The sequence below is a fragment of the Prionailurus viverrinus genome, unplaced genomic scaffold (genome assembly GCF_022837055.1).
Source record: "Prionailurus viverrinus isolate Anna unplaced genomic scaffold, UM_Priviv_1.0 scaffold_35, whole genome shotgun sequence".
Lineage (NCBI taxonomy): Eukaryota > Metazoa > Chordata > Mammalia > Carnivora > Felidae > Prionailurus > Prionailurus viverrinus.
In genome coordinates, this window is record NW_025927605.1 from 2,696,284 (window position 1) to 2,721,009 (window position 24,726).

A 24,726-nucleotide genomic window follows, 5' to 3' on the forward strand; every position below is an offset into this window, starting at 1 on the left:
GGGCCCACCTTGGCCTCTGTGCCCTCCAGCCTCTGGCTTCCAGAAGATGGGTAAGCCAGTTGTTGGGAGGAGATTCCTTGGGTTCCAAGTCCTCTGAGCCACATCTGGAGGACAGAGGACCACCCTTGCCATGCACCCACTTCTAGGCATCTGGAGAAGGTGCTATTGGGGTGCCAAATCCAGAGTGGGAGCTCTGCCTGCCCACTTCCAGGCAGCTGCCTGTCCAGCCAGCTCCCCAGGGCCTGCAGAGGCCTGCTGCTCCAGCTGGCAGCTGCCCCCACCAAACATCTGGCTATATTGGGCTGGGCTGGACTGGAAGGAGGGTGGTCCTGGGTCCTTAAAAACCAGGACTGAGGTGCCAGCGAACAAAACTGGAAGGGTTGGCCTAAGTGGAGATGCCCTAGCACCTTCTGTGAGCTCACATGCTGTGCCCCCACCTTGTGTCCAGTGGCTGCAGCTGTCCCCCCTCTCCCCCCCCCACCCTGCTGACTCTGACTCTCTCCCCATTTGGCCTCTGCCTTTGAGGCCCTGCATCCCAATGTCCTTCACTGCATGTTGCCTCCTCTTGCTTTTTGATTCTCCTCCTTTTGATTCTTTCTCTCTAGGTGTCTGTTCTGTCTCTGGTTCTTTGATTCTGTCTGGGTTTCTCTCCGTTTCCTTGTGCCTCTGTCCTCCCTTTGCAACACAGTGGGGGAGGAGGAGGAGCTTTGGAGCTTTCCCAGGATGGGCAAAGGCCACCCAAGGGAGTGAAGGAGAGAAGGGTGTCAAAGTTGGGTTGGGGGCAGAGGTGATTGTGGTCGTGGCTCCGGATAACACAACTACCCGGAAATGTCAAATTTGGGGTTTCTTTTTGCTTTCAATCCTCTGCTTTGGTCTCTGCTATTTCCCACCACAAAGCACCCTAGTGGTTTTAGGGGCCCAGACTATAGAGGAGAAAACTGAGGCCTCCGGGATGGGGTTCAGGAAGATCAGAAACTTTCTAAGGTCTGGACTGAGTTGGGATCCCAGGCCTCTGCTAATTGCCTCTCATTCCCAATTCCAAGACATAGCATTACATGGGCAGTGAGGAAGGATTTTTAAAAATCACACGGAATACATTCCCTAAAGGAAGACTGACCATAAAATATTATTAGGAATGACGATAATCCCTAGCCTCGTTTGTAGTTTGCACCCCACGCATACAGCCTGAACTGAATCGTGGCACGTTGATGTGCAAACATCGTTGTACTGATCTTTGCAGCAACCTCAAAGGGAGGCAGAGTCACATTCATCCCCTTGGATTAGTCCAGAAAGGAGACCTGTCCACAGCTGTCTGGCCAGTAAGTGTACAGCTGACACCGGGACCCAAGTGGACGGCCCCACGGAGAGGTCTCGGGATAGCCTTCCTCAACTGCCGGCAACCCCAGCACACGCCACAGAGGGAGGACGTCTCCTTTGGCTGGGCTAGTCCATCACGGTTCTGTGGCACGGAGTGAGGCACACCGTCTCCATGCCAGTCCGTTCCCCTGCTCTGTTGACCTGTGCGTTATATGAAGATGGGTTTAAGTTTATGGAGGAAGGGAAGAGTCATCCCGAGTCCCGTTTCTAGCCTGCCCTTGGAAACAAGGTTAGCCCAGAAGGCTGAGCTCATGCCCCCTTCCCTGGGGAGAACAGATCAAGGTCACCTTGACCTAACTGGCCCTGGGGGTGGAGGGAGGCGGTACAGAGATGTCTTTGTTTCCTCTGCTCCAAGTCCCTTCTTCAAGGAGAGTTCCCATCTTGTGGGAGCCAGAGGGGAGGCAGAGTGGGGGTGAAGAGCCTTCCCAAGAAAGCTGGAGGCATTCCAGGAAGTATCTCTGTGCCGGCAGAAGGGAGCTGAAGCCTTGGGCTTAAACCTCCGGCTTCTCCCACCGCCCCCACCCCCACCCCCACCTTGCCTCTGCTGGGATTGTCTGCTTTCTCTCCAGCCCCGCCCCCAAAGCTCCTGGAAAGGGCGGGGGCACAGGCCCACACTCAGCATATACAGCACCCCTAAGACCACTGTCCCTGCCTCTCCCGTCTCCATATCCTGGTACCTCCCTGTAGAAATGCTGTCCCCAGCTGTTCCCATTCTCATCCCTGGAGACACAGCAGGACCGAGGGTAAGTAATTCTGTGTGAATCTGGGGGAGAGGAAGGAGTTGCTGGGTCCTGGGTGAAGCCTGTCTGCCCTTCCTGCCTCTGTCCCTTGTCCTCTACCCCTCTTCAGGGAAGTCAGTTTACAGTGAAGTTACCAGAGAACACAAGGCCATCCTGCCTGAGGCACAGCGACTCTGCTCTGTTTCTGAGAATAGGGGCGGGAGGGGTTCAGGACTCACTGGGTGGGTGGGAGGGAGAGCCTGTCCAGCTGCCCGGGCCACCTGCCCAGGGAGAGCCACCTGTGGGACAAGGAGAAGAGGGGGTGCGACGTCTGTGCTTAGCACACATTTCCTCCCCAGTCGGGAGAACAGGATGGAACCCAGCCTTTGCTGTTCCTTCTCACTACACAGAAGGGTCCTGGAGCCCTGGAGCCTGGGGGGTGGAGAGAGGAGAGGTGGGCACAGAGCTGGGTCCCCTAGCAGGGCTGCCAGCTGTCTTGAGCAGAGCCCTGGCTGGAATCTGGCTCCCATCCTGTTCCACGAAGACCACCAGGTCTCTCTTCTCACTCATCTCATTTCTCCTCCTTCCGGGCCAACAAGAAATCTCCTGTGCCTTAGCCAGCCCAGTAGCCGACCTCAAGCCCTTGGAGGGACATTCGGGAGAGGACTCCTTCCCTGCTACCCCCACCACTTGGCCACTTTCCTTAGTTATGACTAGAGGGGCTTCCTTTCTCCCTGTCCCTGGTTCTCATTGTTCCCTGGTGTATTATGTCACAAACCCACCCACATCTTCACTGCCGACTCCCCTGCTCCCAGCCTCCAAAATTGGCTCCCAAATGATGTCCAGGCCAATGCTCCATCCCTGCCTCGCTGGCTACTGGCCTGCTCTTCTTTTGGTGCTGAAATCCACCCTACGCATGGGCCTTCCCTTTACTCCTGCTCCAGTCATGCAGTCCCCTAGTGCACTGGCCTCTCTCACTCCAAGCTATGCCCCCCCTCGCCCCCGCCATTCCACCTACCTGGAATGCCATCCTCCCTTGGCCATCGGGTAACATCCTCCCCCCTTTTCATGGGGGTCAGTGTGGTGTAGAGAAAAATGCAAAGGCTTTGGACCTGGTACAAAGCCTGCTCTGCTGTGTGACTTTGGGCAGGTTAGTCCGCCTCTCTGGGCCGAGCCACCTCCTTTGTAAAAGAGGAACAGCAAGACCCATCTCGTAGGATTGCTGTGAAGGATTGTCAGTCACAGCGATGAGCACCTAAGAGGTGTTCAGGGACCCTGGCCAGTGGAGGTAATAGGCATTTTCTCCTCTGCTGTCCTGCAGCTCTCAATCCTGTACCTCAGGCCGCTTCTTGTGGCTCTTAACTAGTTGCTGAAAGGGCTGTGTTCCACTGCTTGGTTCCTAGTAGAGGCTTCACAGATATTTGTTGGCTTAGTGAAGTTCCCTCAAACAGGACAGGGCTTCTCCACGCTCCGACACCTCCAGGGTTCCCTTACACTAGTACAGACCCCTGTTTCCCTTTCACACATCCTGACCCACAGCACCCGAAAGGCTCTCTCCTCTCTCATCCTGGCCTCTGCCAGCTCTACTCCCACTTGACCTGCTTTCCTGCCCATGGCAGCAGCAGCCGCCGCCTTATCCTTGTCTGGTGCTGGGCTGACTTTTGAGTTCTTTTCTTTTTTTTTTTTTTTAAGTTTATTTATTTTTGAGAGAGAGAGAGGCAGAAGATGAGCAGGGAGGGGCAGAGAGACACAGAATCCGAAGAAAGCCCTGGGCTCCGAGCTGTCAGCCCAGAGCCCGTTGCGGGGCTCGAACCCACGAACCATGAGATCGTGACCTGAGCCGAAGTCAGCCGCCTAACCGACTGAGCCACCCAGGCGCCCCTTGAGTTCTTAATCCTACCCAGCGAGCCAGCAAGATATTGCCTGGGGTGACGCTCTCTTCTCTCCTCTGTGTCAGCCCTGCCATCTCCGGATAATGCAGCATTGCCCTGGAGCTCTGGATGGAGAGGGAAGGCTGACCCTGTCCCAGAAGCCAGGTGGGAGCCCCTTCGGCTTTCCAGAGAGCCAGCCACCCCTTTAGTTCTGGCTGGAAGGGAGCCCAGGTAAGTGAGGGGCACAAGGGCAAGACAGAGAGTAAGTGAGAATCCCCAGGCGAGTCTAAGCACCTGCGCCTCCATTGCTCACATCCCATCTCCCCACCCTCACCTCACCCCTGTCCCAGGCCCTCCTGGCCCAGCAAGCTGGCTGGGGTTGGGCTGAAGGAAGGAAAGAGAAACACACATTTATCAAATGCCTTTTCTGCAAGCCAGCCATGACGCTTAGTTACTTTCACAAACATTGTCTCTCCACTTTCTTCACTAAAAGAAAGTTCATTTTCCTAATGTTTTAGTTATTTCTTTAAGTTTTATTTATTTAGGTAATCTCTACACCCAATATGGGGCTTGAACTCATGACCCCGAGATCAAGAGTTGCATGCTTTTCCAACTGAGCCAGCCAGGGGCCCCTTCCTAATATTTTAATAGGTAGTATAGCGCATGATATAAAACTCAGACGATTCAAAATGGTGAAGAATTAGTCTTTCTCCTTTCCTGTCCCCTAGATCCCCTCTGCAGGAACAACCACTATTACTCCAGTCTTGTATGCATCCCAGAAAGATTCTATGCATTTGCAAATGTCTATTATACTTTACTTCCCATGACTCACACATGAGGGAAAATGAGGCCCTCAGAGAAGTGAAGTACTTTGACTAAGGTCACACAGCTGGTAAGTTGGCAGAGCTGGGATTTGGAAGCAGATCTAACTGAAGAACTCAGCTCCTTTCACCGCCCACGCTCTGGCAGAGGTAAGCCCTGGCATTGACAAAGCCTCTCCTGAACCACTGGCTGTGACAAATCTCCATTCTAAGGCCCTGGAGATCTGCCTTCCTGTCCGTTGAATGTCCAATGCCTGTATTGACTTAATAAGGAGGAGTCATGCCCCTATGAAAGAAAAGTTCCCACAAGGGTCCTTCCTTCTGTGTGGCTGGTGGTTCCCAGGGACAGCCTGATTCCCAGGGTTCAGAGCATTCTGGAGAAGGAAACCACACGAGCACGGGTCTCTAACTAGAGGGGGTTGTGGCTGTGGTTTCAATGATGTTTCCAGAAAATGGCCTACGTTCTCCCTGGGGGCAGGCTGGGCTGAGGGAGGTGTGAAGCAGGGAGCTGTTTTCTGTGGTAGCCACATGCTTGTCCTCCAGAGCAAGGGAAGGAGGCTGAAGTCCGTCCCCGGTTGAGAGTAGGCTGGACATATGGACAAGGGCTACCCACCAGACTTCCAGGCTCTCCCCAAGCGTCGTTCTCTCCTGGGTCAGGACAGGGTTGGCTAAGAGATGACCAACTCTCTCTCCAGTGGATGTCACTACATCTCTGGGTATGTCTCTGAGAACTTTCTATATGGGCTCTCTGTAGGGCTTTCTGGATCCTAGCTTCCTGTTCAGTTTCTTTCTTTCTAGGACTCCTTCTGTGTTACGTCTCAGTCTGGTGTCTCCTCCACGTAGGGGACTATGTCCCTGAGGCCCAAGAGAAGAAGCTCTCACCTCATCCGGATTGGCAAGTAGGGAGAGGTAGGTGTTAGACCTTCCTTCCTCTCAGGTTGACAATGTTCTTGTTTTGCTGAGGTAGTCACTCAGAACGTTCTGTCCTTCGTGTCTGTGCACACAGCCAGCCAGATCTAGCTTTGTGCATAGTGGTCAGTCAGAGATGGGTTATGAGACGAAGGAATAAAGAGGTGTACCTGCCCCACCCTCCAGGGCACCCTGCGGCTATCTGTCAAGGCAGCTGGATCCAGTCCTAGACCTGACCAGTCCTAGGAAGAGAGGTGTAAATCTTAGCCTTTACTGAAAACAGTAATAGTAGTTAACAGCTGTATAGTGCTTTAAGGCATTTGAAGCCCTATACACATATTACCTCACTTAATTCCTACAACAATGCTACAAGGTAAGTCCTATTACTATTACCACATTACAATGAGGAAATTGAGGCCAAAAACTTGCTTAAGATCACACAGCTCGAGGAGTTGACAGCAAGTCTGCTTTTAGATTCTTTGCTCTTAATTACTACACAGTCCTCCTGGTTTCCATTTCTACTCCTAGAGTGGAGAGTTTGTTCCTCAAATGTTTATTGGGTGTCTGCTCTGCGCTGGGCAGGGGGTGGATTTAAAGGTACATGGGATATCGTGTGCTGGCAGGGGTAGAGAGACATATAAACAAGAGATTGTCCTTCAACACTAGAGGTGCCATAATAGGGGCATGAACATCAGGGAAACAGGGGGAGAGAGGTTCTCACTGCCTGGACCAACTGTCACCGAAGGCAGGAGGTACATTCCAGGCAGAGGAACAGCACGCGTGCAGGTGCAAAAACTTTCGAGAGAAATGCAGTGTGCTCAAGTGTTGAAACATCTCGCACAGTGACTGCCAGAGAGGTGCCAGAATGCTCAGTGCTGGTGCTTCCATCCAGCTTCCTGCTCCAGCCTGTCCTCCTGCTCCAGCCTCCAAATGCCCTGCACCAACTCTGGGCAAAGCACTGTGCCAGGTGTTGGCCCAGAGTGTGGGATAGAAGCAGTTGCCTGGGTGGGGGAGAAGGACTTTGTGATCGGCTACAGACACAAAGATCTTTGTGGCTGGTGTTATTCTGGAGGGGAAGGGAAGGCTGCTGGGAAGAGCTGCCAAAGGAGGATTATGGGAGAACTTGGGGCCTTGCAGATCTTGGTCATCTCTGGACATGAAGATTTGCAGACTGTAGGGAAGGGAAGCTCTGGGTGTATGTGTGGAGTCCTTCTCCTTCTGCCCCTGCAGCTAGGTTTCTGGAGATCTGACATGCCTTGCTTTGGTGCTGGCCCTTGGCGGGTTGCCAGGGAAACGGTTGGCCAGCTCCAGAGACGTAGCCAGAGGAGAGTGGGTGACTCAGGCTGCCTTCTCAGATACCACACCCCCTCCCCATTACATGGAAAAGGCTCTCAGAGACCCCTTTCCCTGGATCTTACAAAGGTGATGGTGCTTATTCTTCCTTCTCTTGATAACGCAGCCAGTCCCTCCCCCAAGCTCTAACTGGCAGGAGCGAGCAAAAGTCCCCAAGGAAGGAGATGGTGTCAGACGCCCCATCCCCCCGCCGCCCCCCCCTCCCCCATTCACTCTGGAACAGTGGACCTATCCAGTTGACTTGGGCGAGTGTAAACTCCCGCTGTGTCCATTCAGGCTTTCCGCCCGGATGGTAAGCGGCAGTTCTGGCTGAAACGCCCTCCAGGGAGCAAACCCGGGATAATTATTGATGGGGCAGCGGTGGACTTCTGACCTGGGCCTGGGAGGGATAGGACCCGGAACGTGGGCCTCAGCCCGGGGGAAGGGCGGGTGGCGGGCCGCGGAGGGGGGTGCCAATCAACGCGACCACAACAGTCTGGCCCGAGCCCTGCTCGTGGTGGTCGAGTCGACCCAAACAAAGCAGCATGTGCTCGTGGCCCCGGGGGACCCGGCTCGGGAGCCGAGAGGGGACGCCACCCGTCTGAGCGACAAGGGGCTGCGCGTGGCGCCAGCGCCTCCCCCCCCCCCCAACCCCTCCGCTCCCAGCCCGGCGCGCCGAGGGGTTCCGGGTCCTTCCAGGGCGGCCGCGGACCCGGTGCGAGGGACCACGGGGCTCGCGATCGCGCGCCGGGCGGAACCAGGAAGCGGCGCGCGCCGGCGCGGGGCGCGCTCGGGCCTCGGTGCGCGAGCGGCGCGCGCGCCCCCGCGGGTCCCGGCGTGAGGAGACTCGGCGGCTGGAGCCGTCACCCCGGGCGGGGACCCTGCGCAGGCGACTACGCGCGGCGGCCCGGCCGAGGGAGGGAGCGAGCGAGCGGGCGGGCGGCGGCGGCGGCGGCGGCGGCTGGCGCCCGAGGGGCCGAGCGAGGTAGGAGCTGCGGGGCGACTCCCGGGCTCGGGGCCGGAGAGCGAGGCCGGGGAGCCCGCCCGGGCGGGGCCCCGCGCCCCGGCCGCCCAGACGCCCGGCAGGGCCGCGCCGCCGCCATCGCTCCGCGGGCCGGGAGGCGGCCTCGGTGACTGCGCGCCGGGGGCTGGGGGCTCAGGGGGCGAGGGCGCTGGGCGCGCGCGAGGGGCGTCGTGCCGCGGCGGTGGCGGGCCGAGGGTGTGGAGTGTGGGGACCGTGCGGGCGCGTGTGTCGGGGTGGGCGTGTGAAGGGCCCCGGCGCCGACCCCCGCCAGCGGAGGGGGCTGCTGTGGGCCACCTCACACCTCCGGGTTGCAGTGCCAAGTAGCCGCTGGCGTCCCCTTGCTTTTTCTCCTTTTTCGAAAGAAGGATCTGCGACTCCCGGGGGTGGGATGAGCTCGGGGGGTGCCCGGTGGGGTGGGAGGTGTTCGCCTAGCCTCGAGGAACAGTGCCTTATAAGGAGTCAAGACAACAAATACGAGTGTTTCCATACGGCTCTGGGGTGCGGGATCCCACATCAGGACCCGCCAAGGCCCGGGCTGGTGCGTGTGGCGGTGGGATGTGGCGTGCCCTTTTTTTTTTTTTTTTTTTTTTTGCTAGCCAGGGCTAAAGAGTAAAAAAGTGCGCCTGGTGTCGGGGTAGATATGGAGAGTCGGAAGGGCAGTCGTGGTGTCACAAAAGCTGGTCTGAGGCTGAAGGAATCTGGCAAGATGGTCACGCTGATCAAAGAGGAAAGAACTTGTGTGGAGCAAGAGGCGTTTGCAAACACTTGTAGCCAGCAGTGATGGAAAAGGCGAGGAAGAAAAACAAGTGTCAGCTTTTAGGAAGATGAGATTAGTGAAAACCACAAGAATGTTAAAGGCAAAAAGAGATAGCGATCCTCTCTTTCCCGGAGAACCATGCCCAGTTCTTTTTCTTCTTGTCCCCCATGCTCCTGTCAGACCTTTATATCAAACAGATAGTACTGAAAGTGGGTCATGGAATGTTAAGAGCTGGAAAGGACCCTGGCAATGATGGCGCTCTCTTTTATTGTACAAATGAGGAAACTGAGGCCCCTGGTAGATGGAGAAGGTGATCTGCTCGGTTCACGCAGCTGTGCAGTCGTCCTGGGACTGAAATGTCGGTCTGAGGACTCTTAGATCAGTGCTCTGCCCCAAACCCTATGGAGTAGTGGATTTTTGCCTAAATACAGTTCCATTAATTGTCTCTGGAATGTCCTTGGGAAATGCCCCTTGAAAGGGCCATGTGTCACCAAATTATTAAACTGAGCTTTATGTCATTTTCTCAGTCTTCAAATGATGTTTATCATCCACTGATATCTTAGGTTTCCAAAGTGGTTGGATAGCTGCCTGGGCCATAATAAGCTTTCAGCTGTTGTGTATATTACCTCAAATAATTCTGTTATTGTTCGATGACGATAATATAATTTTGCCTCTTTCTTCAACATTTTTCTGTTATGGTTCATTTGTTTATATTGTATTGTTTATATTTAATGGCTGTTAGAAAACAATGTATTTTATTTTGTGTACCTTTCACATTTTTCTAATTTTATGTCGTAACACCGTGAACATTGGATCAGTTCTGATCATTTCACATGGTGGAATCCTATTGACTGACTTTATATCAAGGCTTTGGGTTTTTTATTTGTTTTGGTACCAATTTCCATCTCATGGAAGATTACAGTTGTTAGAATTGATAGTATAAATGGGAGAAGGGGCTGCCAATTTTAAGAAAAATTTACCATGAGACAATTTGTGATGTCTGTCACGTTCAATTAAAACACCACCACACCTTTGGTCAGGTAAGCGTTATCTAGTAGATTGCTTGTGTTCCGTAGCCTTTGGAAGATGAAAATTTCAAGCACCTGGTTGAGATACAGGGAAGGAATGGAGAGATCTTTTTTCAAAAAAGCAAAACCTCAGAAGCAAAAAAAAAAAAAAAAAAAAAAGAGTTGATTTCTATCACTAGCAGTTTGGTTATTGCATAACTTGGAGCTGAACTACATAAAATCTTTGCTGTATACCCAACTCAGTAAATTATCCCACCTTCTCCCTAGTCCTGGCCTTTTCAGCATTCATGTTTTTGCCAACAGGATATTAATATGGATTGTATTAAGAAATTTAAGGTGGATGTATTTCTTCAATGGGTACTCCGTGATATATGTGATAGAAGGTGGGGGGGGGGGAAGTGCTATCATTGTTTGAAGTGTTACAACATAAATATTTTGGTCAGCACTTCCTATTGTGCCCCAACTTCTCATTTCATCTTCATTTGCTTGCTCTCAATTGATTTTTTAAAATGTTCTTTACATATACAAAAACAACATCAAGACTAGCAAAGGGTGTCATTATTGCTCTTTTGGTACTTATGTCAAGTTTTTCAAGTTATATTAGTGTTGGTTTTCAAGTTATTTGTGATTTGTGTTAGGTTTATATTTATGAACGTGCGTGTGGTGGTTCATTTGGCTTGTTTTTATGTAGGTAGGTGATAGAAGCAGTCTTGTAAAAGGAATATGTTATAAATAGGTAAATAGCACATGCAAGATTAGATTGCAGGTTGAAGGTAGAATCAAAGGAATCTTACTACTGCCCTGTAAACATGTATGTATCTCATAAAAGTATTCACAGATCTCTGGATGTGCTACCTGCCAAGTGAGACATTTTTTTCCCCTTCTATTAGAGTGTAGTAGATTACCGCATTATTCCTACAAAAAAAGGAAGCAAAAAACTTCCAGTTTTTATTAACTTGTTTTGAGTATTTGAAACTTATTCTTTTAACAAGTTAATTTGACAGTTCCAGGTTACTGAGTTCATAATAAAGTGGCAGAATACTTTGACTCCGGAACTTAATAAAAATTATCTTGAAAAGTTAGCTCTCAAGTGTCACTGTCCCCAATTTTGTGTAGTGGTTAAAGGAAAAAAAAAAAATTCTTTAAGTCTTGGCTTTGTTAATAGAAATGTTCTAAAATCAGAAGTATTTTTTCCCCTGCAATGTTGGAAACACAACAGTTTTATGCTTATTTCTGGGAATAAGAAAGTCAAATTTAACAGTCTAGTTTCCATTGATCAGACAGTTTTCTGTACATTTAAGTCATGAGTATCACAGTGATAAAAACTTTTTTAAAAAATTATATTCATTTTTAATAATTCTGTCTTTATTTTAAGTAGAATATTGACATCGGATGTTTTCTTCTTATGATGATCCTGTTACTGAAACACTTAAGCCAGTTTGGAGAAGACTTTATGTATGTAAATCTATGCTATTTTTACTGATCAAAGAGAGGAGTACTTTACAGGAGTTAGATTTTTAGGTGGTTAAATACCCTCACTTTTGGTGTTTTCAGGGTTTTAGATGACGTTTATTACTTTTGTTAGTTTTGGTCACACCCATGACTTCCTTGGAAGGTATCTTTGAGGTTTGGTTTCCTTTTTTTTTTTTTTTTTTTAATGGTAATATTGGGGTGGGGGTGCTTCCTGTTTGTATTTTCAAAATTAGGTCCACATATTAAATTTCTTGTAGTGTCACATTTTTATTTTAAACATATAAAGCATCAGATGCCATGTGGTTTATCTTTGTCCATTGTACTGCTTTATGACTCCCTTACCGAACTCAGACTAAATACCCAGTTGGGAAGGCAGGACGTTCCTGAATCTTTTCCCAACTGAAGGACTCTTACAACAACAAAGGTGCAACGAACAGAAAAATGGGGCTGTAGCTATCCGTTTCCTTCCAGGTACCTACATAATGTATAGTACTAAGAGTTGAAATGTGTTCTGTGGAGTCTTGAAGGTCAGAGTTTTAAAGAGGGGTTGCCTTGGGCTTATGTAATATAGAACCCGCCTATTAACTAGTGACTATAGCAGTTTTTCTGACCAACTTAAGTCGTACAAAATGTCATGGAGAATTTAAATAAGAATTAGGACAAATTTACGGTATGGTAGTAGAACTTAGGAGAAATCACCCTCAGCCATAAAACTCTTCCTTGACCCTCCCAGATAATTTTTACACAGTATGTCACCTTTAATATAAATGTTGGAATACAAGTTATGTGGAGCCTTGAGAAGTACATCCTTGAAAGAAGTACATATAGTATTGTTCCAGTGATTAAAGCAAGTGGCCTTTTCCTGACCCTCAACTAACTTTATTCTAAGAAGTATAAATGACTAAATAGATTCCTAATTAAATTGGGATTCAAACATGTTTGCAGTTTAGGGACAGCTTATCTCTCCTAAATTTTATTTTGGATCACATTACTGAAGGCAGTACTGCATTAGCATGTTGCACAGTTATGCATAGTGCACTTTGTAGTCGAGTTTAATACAGAGTGTCTTGACCTCCCACTCCTCCCCCCCCCCACATTCAGTAAAGGAGAGTAATAATTTGTCACACACTGTATATTTTCTTCCCTGGATTTATTTGTAACAATTACATCTATTTCCCATGTATTATAATACTTTTAAGATGAAAAATACATATATTGATTCATAACATTTATCTTTTGGAAGCTAGCTTGCAAGATCTATTCCGACACTCACCCTCCATTTATTCTTCCATTGCTTTTGGCACTCTAACTCTTTTTTTAAAAAAATGTTTTACAGATTTCTGTTATGAAGAGAAATATCTCCACATTCTATGCCCTGCTAGTTTTTTGAGGTGCTTGTGCTGACTCATTTTTTAAATTCTACTAAGATATAGAGTATGGTTTGAGAGCAGTAATGAGATTCTCAGAAAATATGAAAACTTTCCTTTCTGACTAGTTAGAGAAAGGTTGGGGAAGACAAGGGGAAATACATCAATGAGCCAATCAATTATTGTTATTTGTTGGGATTAATTTGATGACTAATATTTTCTTTTTTTTTTCTTCTTTTTATGTTTTATTTATTTTTGAGAGAGAGAGAGGCAGAGAGAGAGAGAGGCAGAGAGAGAGAGAGAGAGAGAGAGAGAGAGAGGCAGAGAGAGAGGGAGACACAAATTCCAAAGCAGACTCTAAGCTCTGAGCTCTCAGCACAGAGCCCCCCACACAGGGCTCGAACTCATGAACCGTGAGATCATGACCTGAGCCAAAGTCGGATGTTTAACCAACTGAGCCACCCAGGCGCTCCGATGACTAATATTTTCAATGTCCATCAGGCTAGTAAAGTGAATTTGGCTTTACCCTGCAATGGTGTAGGACAAACCCAAGTATTTTCTAATACTGCTTGTTTTCCCCTTGTAGGGGATTTTTTCTGCATATGGGAGATCAAGCCAGAGTTACTAATAACAGCCACATCCATGGTTTGTATTAAAAACAACTATTTACCACTGTGGGCTATAGCTCTACCTACCATGGGCTCATCTGGGAAGATGTACTAGTTATCTATATAATAATCATGCCCTCTTTCAAAAAGTGATCAGAAAATTAGTTAAAAAGTACTTCACATTAGGTCTAAAACTTAAAAGTAGAAAGATAATAAAAATGATACCTAACATTGTCCACTTACAGTGTGCCAAGCAGAGACTATTATAAGCTCTTGCCATGTTTTAACTCATGATCTTCAGAGGGTGGGTATTATTTTCAGATGAAAGATGAAGAAGTGGCAACAGAGAAGTTGAGTAACTTGTCCAAGGTCACATTGCTAGTAATAATGGCAGAGCTGGATCCAGACCCAGACCAAGCTGATTCCAGAGACTGTGTTCCTGACCACTGCACTGCAAAAGGACATTTGGTTTCTTTGAGACTTCTGTTTCTTGATTTGTGTTCCCAAATGGACTCTTGTTTGTTTTTAATAGAAAAAAAATTATATGTATTTAGAAATTTTTAAAGTTTATGAAGGTAATTGTAAGTATTTTTCCAACTAATGTATATAATCCTAGTGGAAATTATGTAAAAACAGAGAAGGTCTTAATTCTAACTATAAATTTCCTTTGTTGTTCTTCCACTAACATTACCATATACATCATGGGAGAAGAGCTATAAGCTATCTCCTTGGCCTCTCATTACAAACAAAAGGATCATTTATGCCAGTTTAGCATGTAACATGTGTTTGTTGACTGAAAATGCAAGTATCCAGCTCATTTTATTTACAACTTTGTTTTGAAGGGGTTTGCAGCCCTCTTCCTGTTTTATTGAAGCTTTTTAGAGTTACTGATTGTGATTTCTGAGATAGAAGGACTAAAGAGTTTTAATTTGGGAAGTTAATTTTTAAGGCAACCAAAGCAATTATTCTGTGTTTTAGAGCTATGCAAAGGCCATTGGAAACTAGTCTCAGAAATGTATTCCATTTTATATGTGATGGTCTCAGCATTTTTCGTTGGAGGTAGATTGTAAAGTTAAATCTTGGGGCCAAAATTTATTACCCTAAAGTGTGCTGATTTGAATTTGAGAGGTCAAGTCAGGGAGGAGAAAAACTTCAATTCCCTGAGCAGAGAGTATAAACTTGTTCAAATAAACAGAGGATGTTGTCTTCCAGGATTGTCAAACTGTCACCTTTGACCAGGGTTGAATTTTCTTTGAATGTTGACAGAAGTTACAATGTCAGTGGAAAAAGCTTAATGTGAAGTATCTATAACTCAGAATTTCCTTGTGTTTGTGTCAGTGAGATCCTACAATTAAAGCAGTTTTTTTTTCTTTATGTCTGATGAGTTTTTAAAAACCTTCAGTGGGGTTTTCCAGCCTTTAGGTGAGAGTAAATTAGAAAGTTTGTGAAAAAACTATTTTGTGTTGTCTAAAATTCAGAGCCTGTAACCTGTGCAGTTCGTTACGTTTTTATGAAGAATGGGACTTAAAAATTCAACCTGGGGAAAATGTTTTAAATAAGCTACATTCACAAATGTCATTGTAACATTTATAAATAGAAACTGTTGAGCCCTTAATCTGTTAAAGTACTAAAAATTAGAATTTATCAGGTTTGTAATACAGCATTCTATAATAGTCACTTGTAGTTTGAACTAGGTAAACCATTCTCTCAGAAATAATGTTAATTCTATGTTTTTGTTTTGCTTCATGTATCTAAAATATTTTGGTAATCTTTTAGGCTTGAGAAAAATAGCAAACTAGAGATCTACAGCATTATACAGCTCTTTATAAAATGAGACGATCCACCTTGTGGATTTATGTTTTCACAATTTATGATCTGTTTCTGGTAGAAAGTGAGGGAGAATTATAGTGAAAATTGGACATAATGGAGCCTTATTCCAAAAGGTATGGAAGGTCTAATACCTAGAGATGCAACACACATATTCCTTCTTTTCGTGTTGTTGTTACTGTTTCCATTTTGTAATGATATATGGAAACCCTGAAACATATATATCCTAAGCATATTTTAAGGATGAGTTTATCTTGTAACGAGTTTAAATACCAAGTTAAAACACTAAATTCATTGTCATGTGTATAGATTTACCTTCCTCCTTAACTGTTGAAGGTATTAAAACAAAATAGAAAATATTTGGCTTCCTGAATGACATGGCTACAACTTACATGCTGAGTTGGTGATGAAGCATGATTTCTTGATTTTGCAATACCAGAGCAGAGCACATAATTTGAAAGGAATGGGTCCTTAAGTAAGTTATTACCTTAAGCACACATTTTAAATTTTGTCCTAGAAATGTGACATTGTCAAAATTTATGGTTTTGAATTTTTATTACCCAAATGTGAGAGATCTAGTTTGAAAAGAACTTAGCATTATGTTCCTGTTCTATTGGTAAATTTGAAAAAGACAAACATAAGAAATACCAACCTTGTGGCTTTTATGGAATAACTCATGAAAGGAAAAAAATACATAAGTGCATAAATATTAAAAACTTTCTTATATGAAAAAAAAATGCCAGAAGCCAAAGATAAATGACAAAATAAGAAAAACACTGTAAACATATATGACAAAAGGTTGTGAGTTAATATTATTATATATAAAGACTGTATACCAAAAGTAAGAAAAAAAGTTGGGATGCCGGGTTGGTTCAGTTGGTTGAGCGTCCGACTTCAGCTCAGGTCACCATCTCATGGTTCGTGAGTTCGAGCCCCACATTGAGCTCTGTGCTGACAGCTCAGAGCCTGGAGCCTGCTTTGGATTCTATGTCTCCCTCTCTCTCTGCCCCTCCCTAGCTCACACTCTGTCTGTCTGTCTCTCTTTCAAAAATAAATTTTTTTTAAATACTATAAAAAAAATAAGAAAAAAGATGATCTCCCAAAGAGAAAATGAAAAAAGAAGAGATACAAATGGTCAATGTTCATATAGAATTATGTTCTGCACTAGAGATCAAGAAATGCAAATAAAAACAATGACATGACTTTTCCAGTTAACAGATTTACAAAACTAAAATATCGAAGAAATAAAAGCCATGTTGGTTGGGAATGTGGAGAAACTGGTACCTTCATATTCGTTGGTCAGATGTAAATTGGTGCTTTTTTTGAAGAGCAGTTTGATATATATACATGTATTGAAAGCCTTAAAAGTGTACATATCCTTTGACCTAACAGTTCCATTTAGATAACATAATCTGAAATATGTGCAAAGATTACTATATAAGGATGTTCCTCGTAGTGTTATTGAAAATGACAACAAATTGGAAACAACTACAGTGTTCAGCATTAGAGGATTAATTAACTAAATTGAAGGATATCTTATATAATGAAATACTATTTAGCTATTTCAAGTCATGTTATACAACAATATTTAATGACTTAGGTAAAGTTGACAATATATTACTAAATGAAAAGGCAAATTGCAAAACAATCGCATACAAGTTGTACTTGGAAAAAAGTGTAGGCATTAAAAAATTATTCTGGGTTCTAGGATTCTGAGTGTGTGTATGTGTGGTTTCTAGTATCTTCCCGTTTTTCTGTAATAAACAATAATGAACAGAGAATACTTTGTAGTCAAGAAAAAATGTTAGTTTTAATGAATGGTAAAGAAAATATGAGAGAAATATGTATAATGAAATATTATTTGGCCACAAAAAAAGAAGGAAATCTTTCATTGCCATTCATGACAACATGGATGAATCTAGAGAACATTACGCTAAGTGAAATAAGTCAGACAAAGACAAATGCTGTATGTTCTCCCTGATCTGTGGAATCTAAAAATATCAAACTCATAAAAAAAAAAAAAAAAAAAAAAGCAGATGGGTGGTTGCCAGAGGCAGGGGGCAGAGGACTATGTGAAAGTGGCCAAAGGGTACAAACTTCCAGTTATAAGATGAGTAAGTTCTGAGTATGTAATGTACAGCATGATGGCTATAGTTAACTGTATTGTGTATTTTAAAGTTGCTAAGAGAGATTTTAAAAGTTCTTACCACACAGGCACACATATACAAGTTGTAACTATGTGAGGTGTTGGATCGGTTAACCAACCTTATTTTGACAATCGTTTTGCAATATATATGTGTATCACATTATTACATTGCGTACCTTAAACTTACATGACGTTTTATGTCAGTTATATCTCAATAAAGCTAGGGGAAAAAGTTATTTTTAAAATGAATTTTGTGTGTTGATTTAGAATGAGAAACTTGTTTTATTTTCAGTTAGTATTTCCTTTTTAGGAGCAGAAAATACGTAGTTTGTGATGTTTGTGTTAAATATTTGGCATAGTATACTTATTTGGTATGGTTTATGACATCTTTTGTTGAAGAACTGTATTAAAATCATTCTAATTACATTTAATGTTTTCAGAGTTAAAATAATTTGACTTGAGGACTGAGTTATTTCCTATACTTTGGAATGGTCCATATTTTTATATATAAGCTGATGGTGAATTATATTGTTTTATAAATGTGATAAAGAGATTATATTGCTTTACCTGTGTATGAGCTCTACTAAGTTACCACTCATTTCATATTGAAGATGTGTTTGTTTTTTTTCAACATTTGAAAAAAAAATTTAGGTCTAGTTTATTTTAAGTTCTGGTGACCCTAAACATTGTATTATTTCAGTATATTTTCTGTATTTGCTTTTGTGTTGCTTTTTCTGTCATGATGATACCTACAAAGATTGCTAGGTTTATGGATTTTTGTCCTTGTAATTCCATTAGTCATGCTTAATGACTTCTCTAAATGTTTATTATGTATTCATTTGGGAGTATCTGGTAAAGGAAATCTCTAGTGAAAGATACTTTCTCTTGGGTATATGTCATTGCTAATACAAGAGACTTGTGTTCTGCCTTAATTAAATTCACATCAAGTAGTTTCTTTGTAATTAAATTTAGTGTTTAAAAGCATTTTAACATTTTAAGAAGTTTAAAGAAGAAAGATGAAAATAAGTTACAACTTGATGTTTTAGGAGAATTCTGGAGCACAAGTATGTAGGTCTTAGCACTTTTGCAGCAAATAATATTACAATCTTAAAAAATTATATATATGTACATATATATAATTTTTAAGGTTATATATGATTGTATATGTACATATATATGCACATATATATGATTTTTAAAGATTATATATGATTTTTAAGACTATGTATACATATATGTACATATATGAATGTATATACAATAGGTATGTGTGTGTATATGTGTATATATTATACATATATATGTATAATATATACACATATACACACACATACATATACATATATATGTATATATATACATTCTAGGCTTATATATAATAAGCCTAGAAGATGACCTACTTATTTTTTTATTTTTTTAATTAAAAAAATTTTTTTAAAGTAATCTCTACATCCAACGTGGGGCTTGAACTCACAATCTCAATTTCAAGAGTTGCACACTCTACCAACTGAGCCAGCCAGGTGCCCCCAACTTACTTACTTTATGTATAATACAACTTGGTAAAAATCTTACTTCACCTGGATTGTGCCTTGTAATTTATCATAATGGAACTTGCTGTGACAGAACTTTAAGTCAGTTTTAGGAAAACTAAAACATAAAAGAAATCATATAGTACTTTTTAGTGCGTTTTAAACCTAAATCCATAAGTGGTTAGTTCAAATGTATAAAGACAAATAAATATTTTTGTGTATTAAAGATAAAACCATAAACATATTGCTCAATATGCCTTCATAAATAGATCCTGTTGATATTATGGTTCCTTTTTGCTTATTCTTACCTCCTCTGCCTCCTGAAAATGTGATCAATCTTATTTAACCCAAAACTATGTTTTCCTTTGGCTTCAGTTCATTTATCATTGCTGATTTTCTCTGTAATCTGTTTTATCACTATGATATTATTATGACCAGTTAGAATAATTCTCTTTCTTCTTTTATGTACCTGAATCACTTTTACCAAATCATGAGATATTTTGAAAATCCTATAAATTTAGGGCCTCAAATTTAGCATATATATTTTATAATATGGCATCAGTAAATTGTAGAATATATTTGAATATTAATATACAAAATGATTCATTGCTTTCTTCATTTAGAACTAGATACTTGATTGTGTTCTAGTCTTTATCTGATTTTGAGAGCTTGGTTATCCTCACAAAGACTTCTTTTCCAAGTCTATAAGTCTTACGGTTACCTCTTTAATGGAGTTCAAATATATGTAAGATTCAAAAGTCTGTAGAAAAATTATTTCCTTCAGAAGTTAACATTATAATTTTGTTTGAAACTCTGTAATCTGCTTTTTGTCTCTTAGCTGCCAGAGGGCTTTTTTTTAAATCAATAACTTATTTTTTAATTTACATCCAAGTTAGCATATGGTGCAACAATGATTTCAGGAGCAGATTCCTTAATGCCTCTTACCCATTTAGCCCATCCCCTCCCACAACCCCTCTAGCAACCCTGTTTGTTCTCTATATTTAAGTCTCTTATGTTTTGTCCCCTTCCCTGTTTTTATATTATTTTTACTTCCCTTCCCTTATGTTCATCTGTTTTGTATCTTAAAGTCCTCATGAGTGAAGTCATAGGATATTTGTCTTTCTCAGACTAATGTCACTTAGCATAGTACCCTCCAATTCCATCCATGTAGTTGCAAATGGCAAGATTTCATTCCTTTTGATTGCTGAGTAATACTCCATTGTATGTATATATACCACATCTTCTTTATCCATTCATCCATCAATGGACATTTGGGCTCTTTCCACACTTTGGCTATCGTTGATAGTGCTGCTGTAAACATTGAGGTGCATGTGCCCCTTCGAAACAGCACACCTGTATCCCTTGGATAAATGCCTAGTAGTGCAATTGCTGGGTTGTAGGGTAGTTCTATTTTTAATTTTTTGAAGAACCTCCATACTGTTTTCCAGAGTGGCTGCACCAGTTTGCATTCCCACAGAGGGCTTTTTGAGGTTGTGTACATCTGTGTATTTAAAAACACTTCTGGGGCGACTGGCGTAGCTAGCTCAGTCAGTTGAGTATCTGACTGTTTATTTCAGCTCAGGTCATAATCCCAGGGTCTTGGGATCGAGCCCTGCATCAGGCTCTGTGTTGAGCATAGAGTCTGTTTAGGATTCTCTCTGTATATTTGTCTCTCTCCCTCCTCCTCTCCCTCCCCCTTTCCCCCCTCCCCTGTTCATGCATACTCTCTCTCTCTAAAATAAAATAAATAAAAATAGGGGCGCCTGGGTGGCGCAGTCGGTTAAGCGTCCGACTTCAGCCAGGTCACGATCTCGCGGTCCGGGAGTTCGAGCCCCGCGTCAGGCTCTGGGCTGATGGCTCAGAGCCTGGAGCCTGTTTCCGATTCTGTGTCTCCCTCTCTCTCTGCCCCTCCCCCGTTCATGCTTTGTCTCTCTCTGTCCCCCCAAAAAATAAATAAAACGTTGAAAAAAAAAATTTTTTTTAATAAATAAATAAATAAATAAATAAATAAAAATAAATACACTTCCAAAGTGAGTAAAGAAATTTATTCCAAAATTTTCCAGTAATTGGGCTACCAATCAGGATAAAACTTAGTGAATATTTGTTGACTGGTAAATGAATGGGCTGTATAATCACATATGCTTTTAAGGCAAAATTAGACAAGATACCCCATTAAACTATATTTGCCAGAGATTCTTAACCATTTGGGGATTAGGGGACCTTTTGAGACTCTAATGCAACCATTGACTCTCTTCCCAGTAAAATACACATAAACATAAAATTTTGCATACATTTCAAGAGGTCCATGGACTTAGGCTACAAGCCCCTAATATAAACAAACAACCAGCCCTCCATTAACACAGGTGGTGGAGGTGGGCACATATGGAGAAGAGATAGATGATCTAAATTTATAAAATGTGGACTGACTTAGAAACCTCTAGTCTGATCTTGTTACCTGGGGACTCAAGAGGGACTTATTTTCCCCCAGGAACTCAATAAATATCAATCTACTTCAACATTCTAAAGGTCTGTATTCCATTGGATAGCCCCAGCATAATTTAGTTAATCCACTAATATCTACTCATGGATATTTAAGTTGGGGACACCTGGGTGGCTGAGTTGGTTAAGCGTTGGACTCTTGATTTTGGCTCAGGCCATGATCACAGGGTCATGAGATCAAGCCCATGTCAGGCTCTGTGCTGGTCATGGAGCCTGCTGGAGATTCTCTGTCTCTCCCTCTGACTCTCCCCTGCTTGCTTGCATGCATTCTCATTCTCTCTCTCTCTCTCTCTCTCTCAAAAAAAAAAAAAAAAAAGATACTTAAGTTGTTTCCAGTTTTTCTCTTTTATAGACAACAGTGTGGTGCAGATTCTTAGTCTGAGTGTGTTTTCTGCATTTACTGTACCATCCTCTTAATGTAAGTTCTACAAGTGGAGTTGCTGAGCTCTCTGCATAGATAGTGCCAAACCACCCTCCCAAAAGACCACCCCAGTCAACATGCCTAACAAAAACTAGTTCATGAAGGGGATGGCCATTTCCCTACATCTTCCATAACTGAGCGTTGGTAACCTTCATATCTTTGCTAGTCTCTCATATTTGTATTTCTTTGACTTCCAGCAAGGTTAGATAGTGCTTCACATGTTTATTGGCCATTTTGTTTCTTTGTGATTTGCCTTTTTTTTTTAACGTTTATTTAGGGGGGGGAGGGGCAGAGAGAGGAGAGAGAATCCCAAACAGGCTCTGTGCTGTCAGCATAAATCCCAACATAGGCCTCAATCCCACAAACCATGAGATCATTACCTGAGCCAAAACCAAGAGTCAGATGCCCAACAGACTGAGCCACCCAAGAGCCCCTGTGATTTGCCCTTGTATATAATTAGCCTGTTTTTCTATATAGCTGTTTGAGTTTTCCCACAGATCTTTCTGTCTTGCATATTACAAATAATTTCCTCCCAGTTTTTTCTCTTCTTGGCTTTCAACTTTGTATAGTAGTTTTTGCAGTACAAAATGTTAAATTTTTATGTTGTCTAACAGTTTTTTCTTCTCTGATCTGGTTATTAAGACATGCTTAGAAAAACCATCTCTACTGAGAGATTATAAAATTTTCATTTGTATTTTCTTTTAGAATGTTGTGTGGTTCTGGGTTTGGTTTTTGTTTTTTTTTTTTTTTTTTTTTTTTTTTTGCATAAAGTTTCTCCATCCATCTGGAATCTATTTCTCTGTAAGAAGTGAGGTGGGAATTGTAGCTTTGTTTTCCTGAAAACAGTATATTTAGTGGTCACTCACCATGTGCCAAGCACTGAGCTAAATGTTTTACATGTATTAACAATTTTAACCCAAATCAGTTCCAAATATCTGGCCAATTATCAAAAGAGAAAAATCCACCATTTCCCATCAGCTCCTTCTTTCTCTACTGATAAAGCACATGCTTATCATATATTCTAAGTTCTTATATCTGTTCAGATCCATTGCTTCTCTCTCCTGTTCCAGAGATCAGTTTGTCTCTGCATACAGCACATTGTTGTAATTATTGGACATTTTATTTGGATCATTACATTTTTTTTCAGAGAAGTCAGGTGAGAATTTTCATGGACTTCTTTGTTCTTTTTTTTTTTTACTTTTTTTTTTTTTTTAATGTTTATTTATTTTTAGAGAGAGAATGCGAGAATGCGGGGGAGGGGCAGAGAGAGACTCCCATGCAGGCTCCACACTGTCGGTGCAGGCCCAACGTGGGGTTCTGTCCCATGAACCGTGAGATCATGACCTGAGCTAAAATCAAGAATCGGATGCTTAGCCAACTGAGCCACCCAGGTGCCCCTGGACTTCCTTTAAAATATGCATTAGGACAGATTTTTAATCTGACTCAAAGTGAATTTCACATTCTTTGAGTAGATGGTAGATAATCACCAGTAGTTCCATTAAAGATAACACTAGATTTAGTCTTAAACCTGTCTTCCTACAGAGATGGTAACAGAAAAGTAATTTTTTAAAAACAATACTTTGTCCACTCAACTCAAATAGTGTAATTTCATTCTGACATTTCAGTAAGTATAGTAAAACTTTATTTTTTTAATTTAACTTAAAAGCTTAGGTTTGCTGGGGCGCCTGGGTGGCTCAGATGGTTAAGTGTCTGACGACTTCAGCTCAGGTCATGATCTCACAGTTTGTGAATTCAAGCCCCACACCAGCCCTCTGCTGTCAGTGCAGACCCCGCTTCGGATCCTCTGTGCCCTCTTTCTCTGCTTCTCCCCCACTTGCACACACTCTCCCTCTCAAAAATAAACGTTAAAAAAAAGAAATTGGGGCACCTGGATGGCACAGTCGGTTAAGCATCTGACTTCAGCTCAGGTCATGATCTCACAGTTTGTGAATTCAAACCCCACATCGGGCTGTGTGCTGACAGCTCAGATCCTGGAGCCTGCTTCGGATTCTGTGTCTCCCCCTCTCTCTGCCCCTCCCCACCTCTTGCTCTGTCTCTGTCTCTCTCAAAAATAAATAAACTTTAAAAAAACTAAAAAACAAAAACAAATAGGATCTCTTGCCCTCTGGGAACTGAAGCTATTGCTCTATAAAGGGAACAGAAGCTATTCTTACCTGAAGAAGATGGTATTCCTAAAACTTCCTACCAGACCCCCACTCCAAAGTACACAGAAACATACACATATGCACTTCCTTTTTGTTAAACTGCTACCCTGAGGCATGGTTGAAGCATTATCTACCTCCTGGAAATTCTTCTCTTTTTTTGAGAACAGGAGACTAGTCTGTGCTGTGTGGTAGCTGGGCTGGAGAATAGACAGGGGTAGAGGAATTATTTTGTTACTTAATGGTATTCCTGACTAGAAATTTTAACATCTTTTCCTTCAGAAACAAAATTATAAAGGCTAACTAAGTTTTCTAAGATTGTAGATCAACTGAGGTTTTGGGGTTTACCTAGGTATTTTTGATCTCTCTATAACTTTGTTCCTATGGGAAAATGTTCCATGTTCCAAACAACACATGTACAAATGAGTTTTGGAACATGAGTCCATTTGTAAGGTGATCAGGAAGAGGATATGGGGAAGATGTTGGGAGTTGCCTGTTGTTTTTATTACAGAAAGGTGTAAGGGCCTGAGTATTGAACTTTGATGCGTTGACCTAAATTGTCTTGTCACCTCTATGACCCTACAAACCTGGAACTAAAACATAAAACAGCTCATCCTGTTGTAGGTATAACTCAGCTATCAAATCACTTTTAGGTAGAGTTTTTTGTTATTTTGTTTTCTGTGTGTGTGTGTGTGTGTGTGTGTGTGTGTGTGTGTGTGTGTGTTGTTGTTGTTGTTGTTGTTTAAACTGAATTTTCCTAGAAAAGAAAATTTTTTGATCTTAGCTACTATTCATTTTTATGGTGTACATAAAGTTGGTGCTTGGAATTTGAGATCTTCTGGTTACAGATGAAATT

The 24,726-nt window shown here is 42.8% G+C and overlaps 1 protein-coding gene across 3 annotated transcripts in view; it reads left to right on the forward strand.

Moving 5' to 3' along the window:
- Positions 1-5,599: 5,599 nt before the first annotated feature.
- The window catches only part of LOC125158439 (signal transducer and activator of transcription 5B), a 68,043-nt gene continuing 48,916 nt past the window's right edge, over positions 5,600-24,726 (forward strand). For 2 of the 3 annotated variants that reach the window (XM_047845504.1, XM_047845506.1), the window contains exon 1: positions 7,865-8,014. The gene's annotated coding sequence lies outside the window, so the exon portion shown is untranslated. Of the gene's footprint in view, positions 5,698-7,864; positions 8,015-24,726 lie in introns of those variants that run through there. The other variant, XM_047845505.1, reaches the window with a different exon arrangement.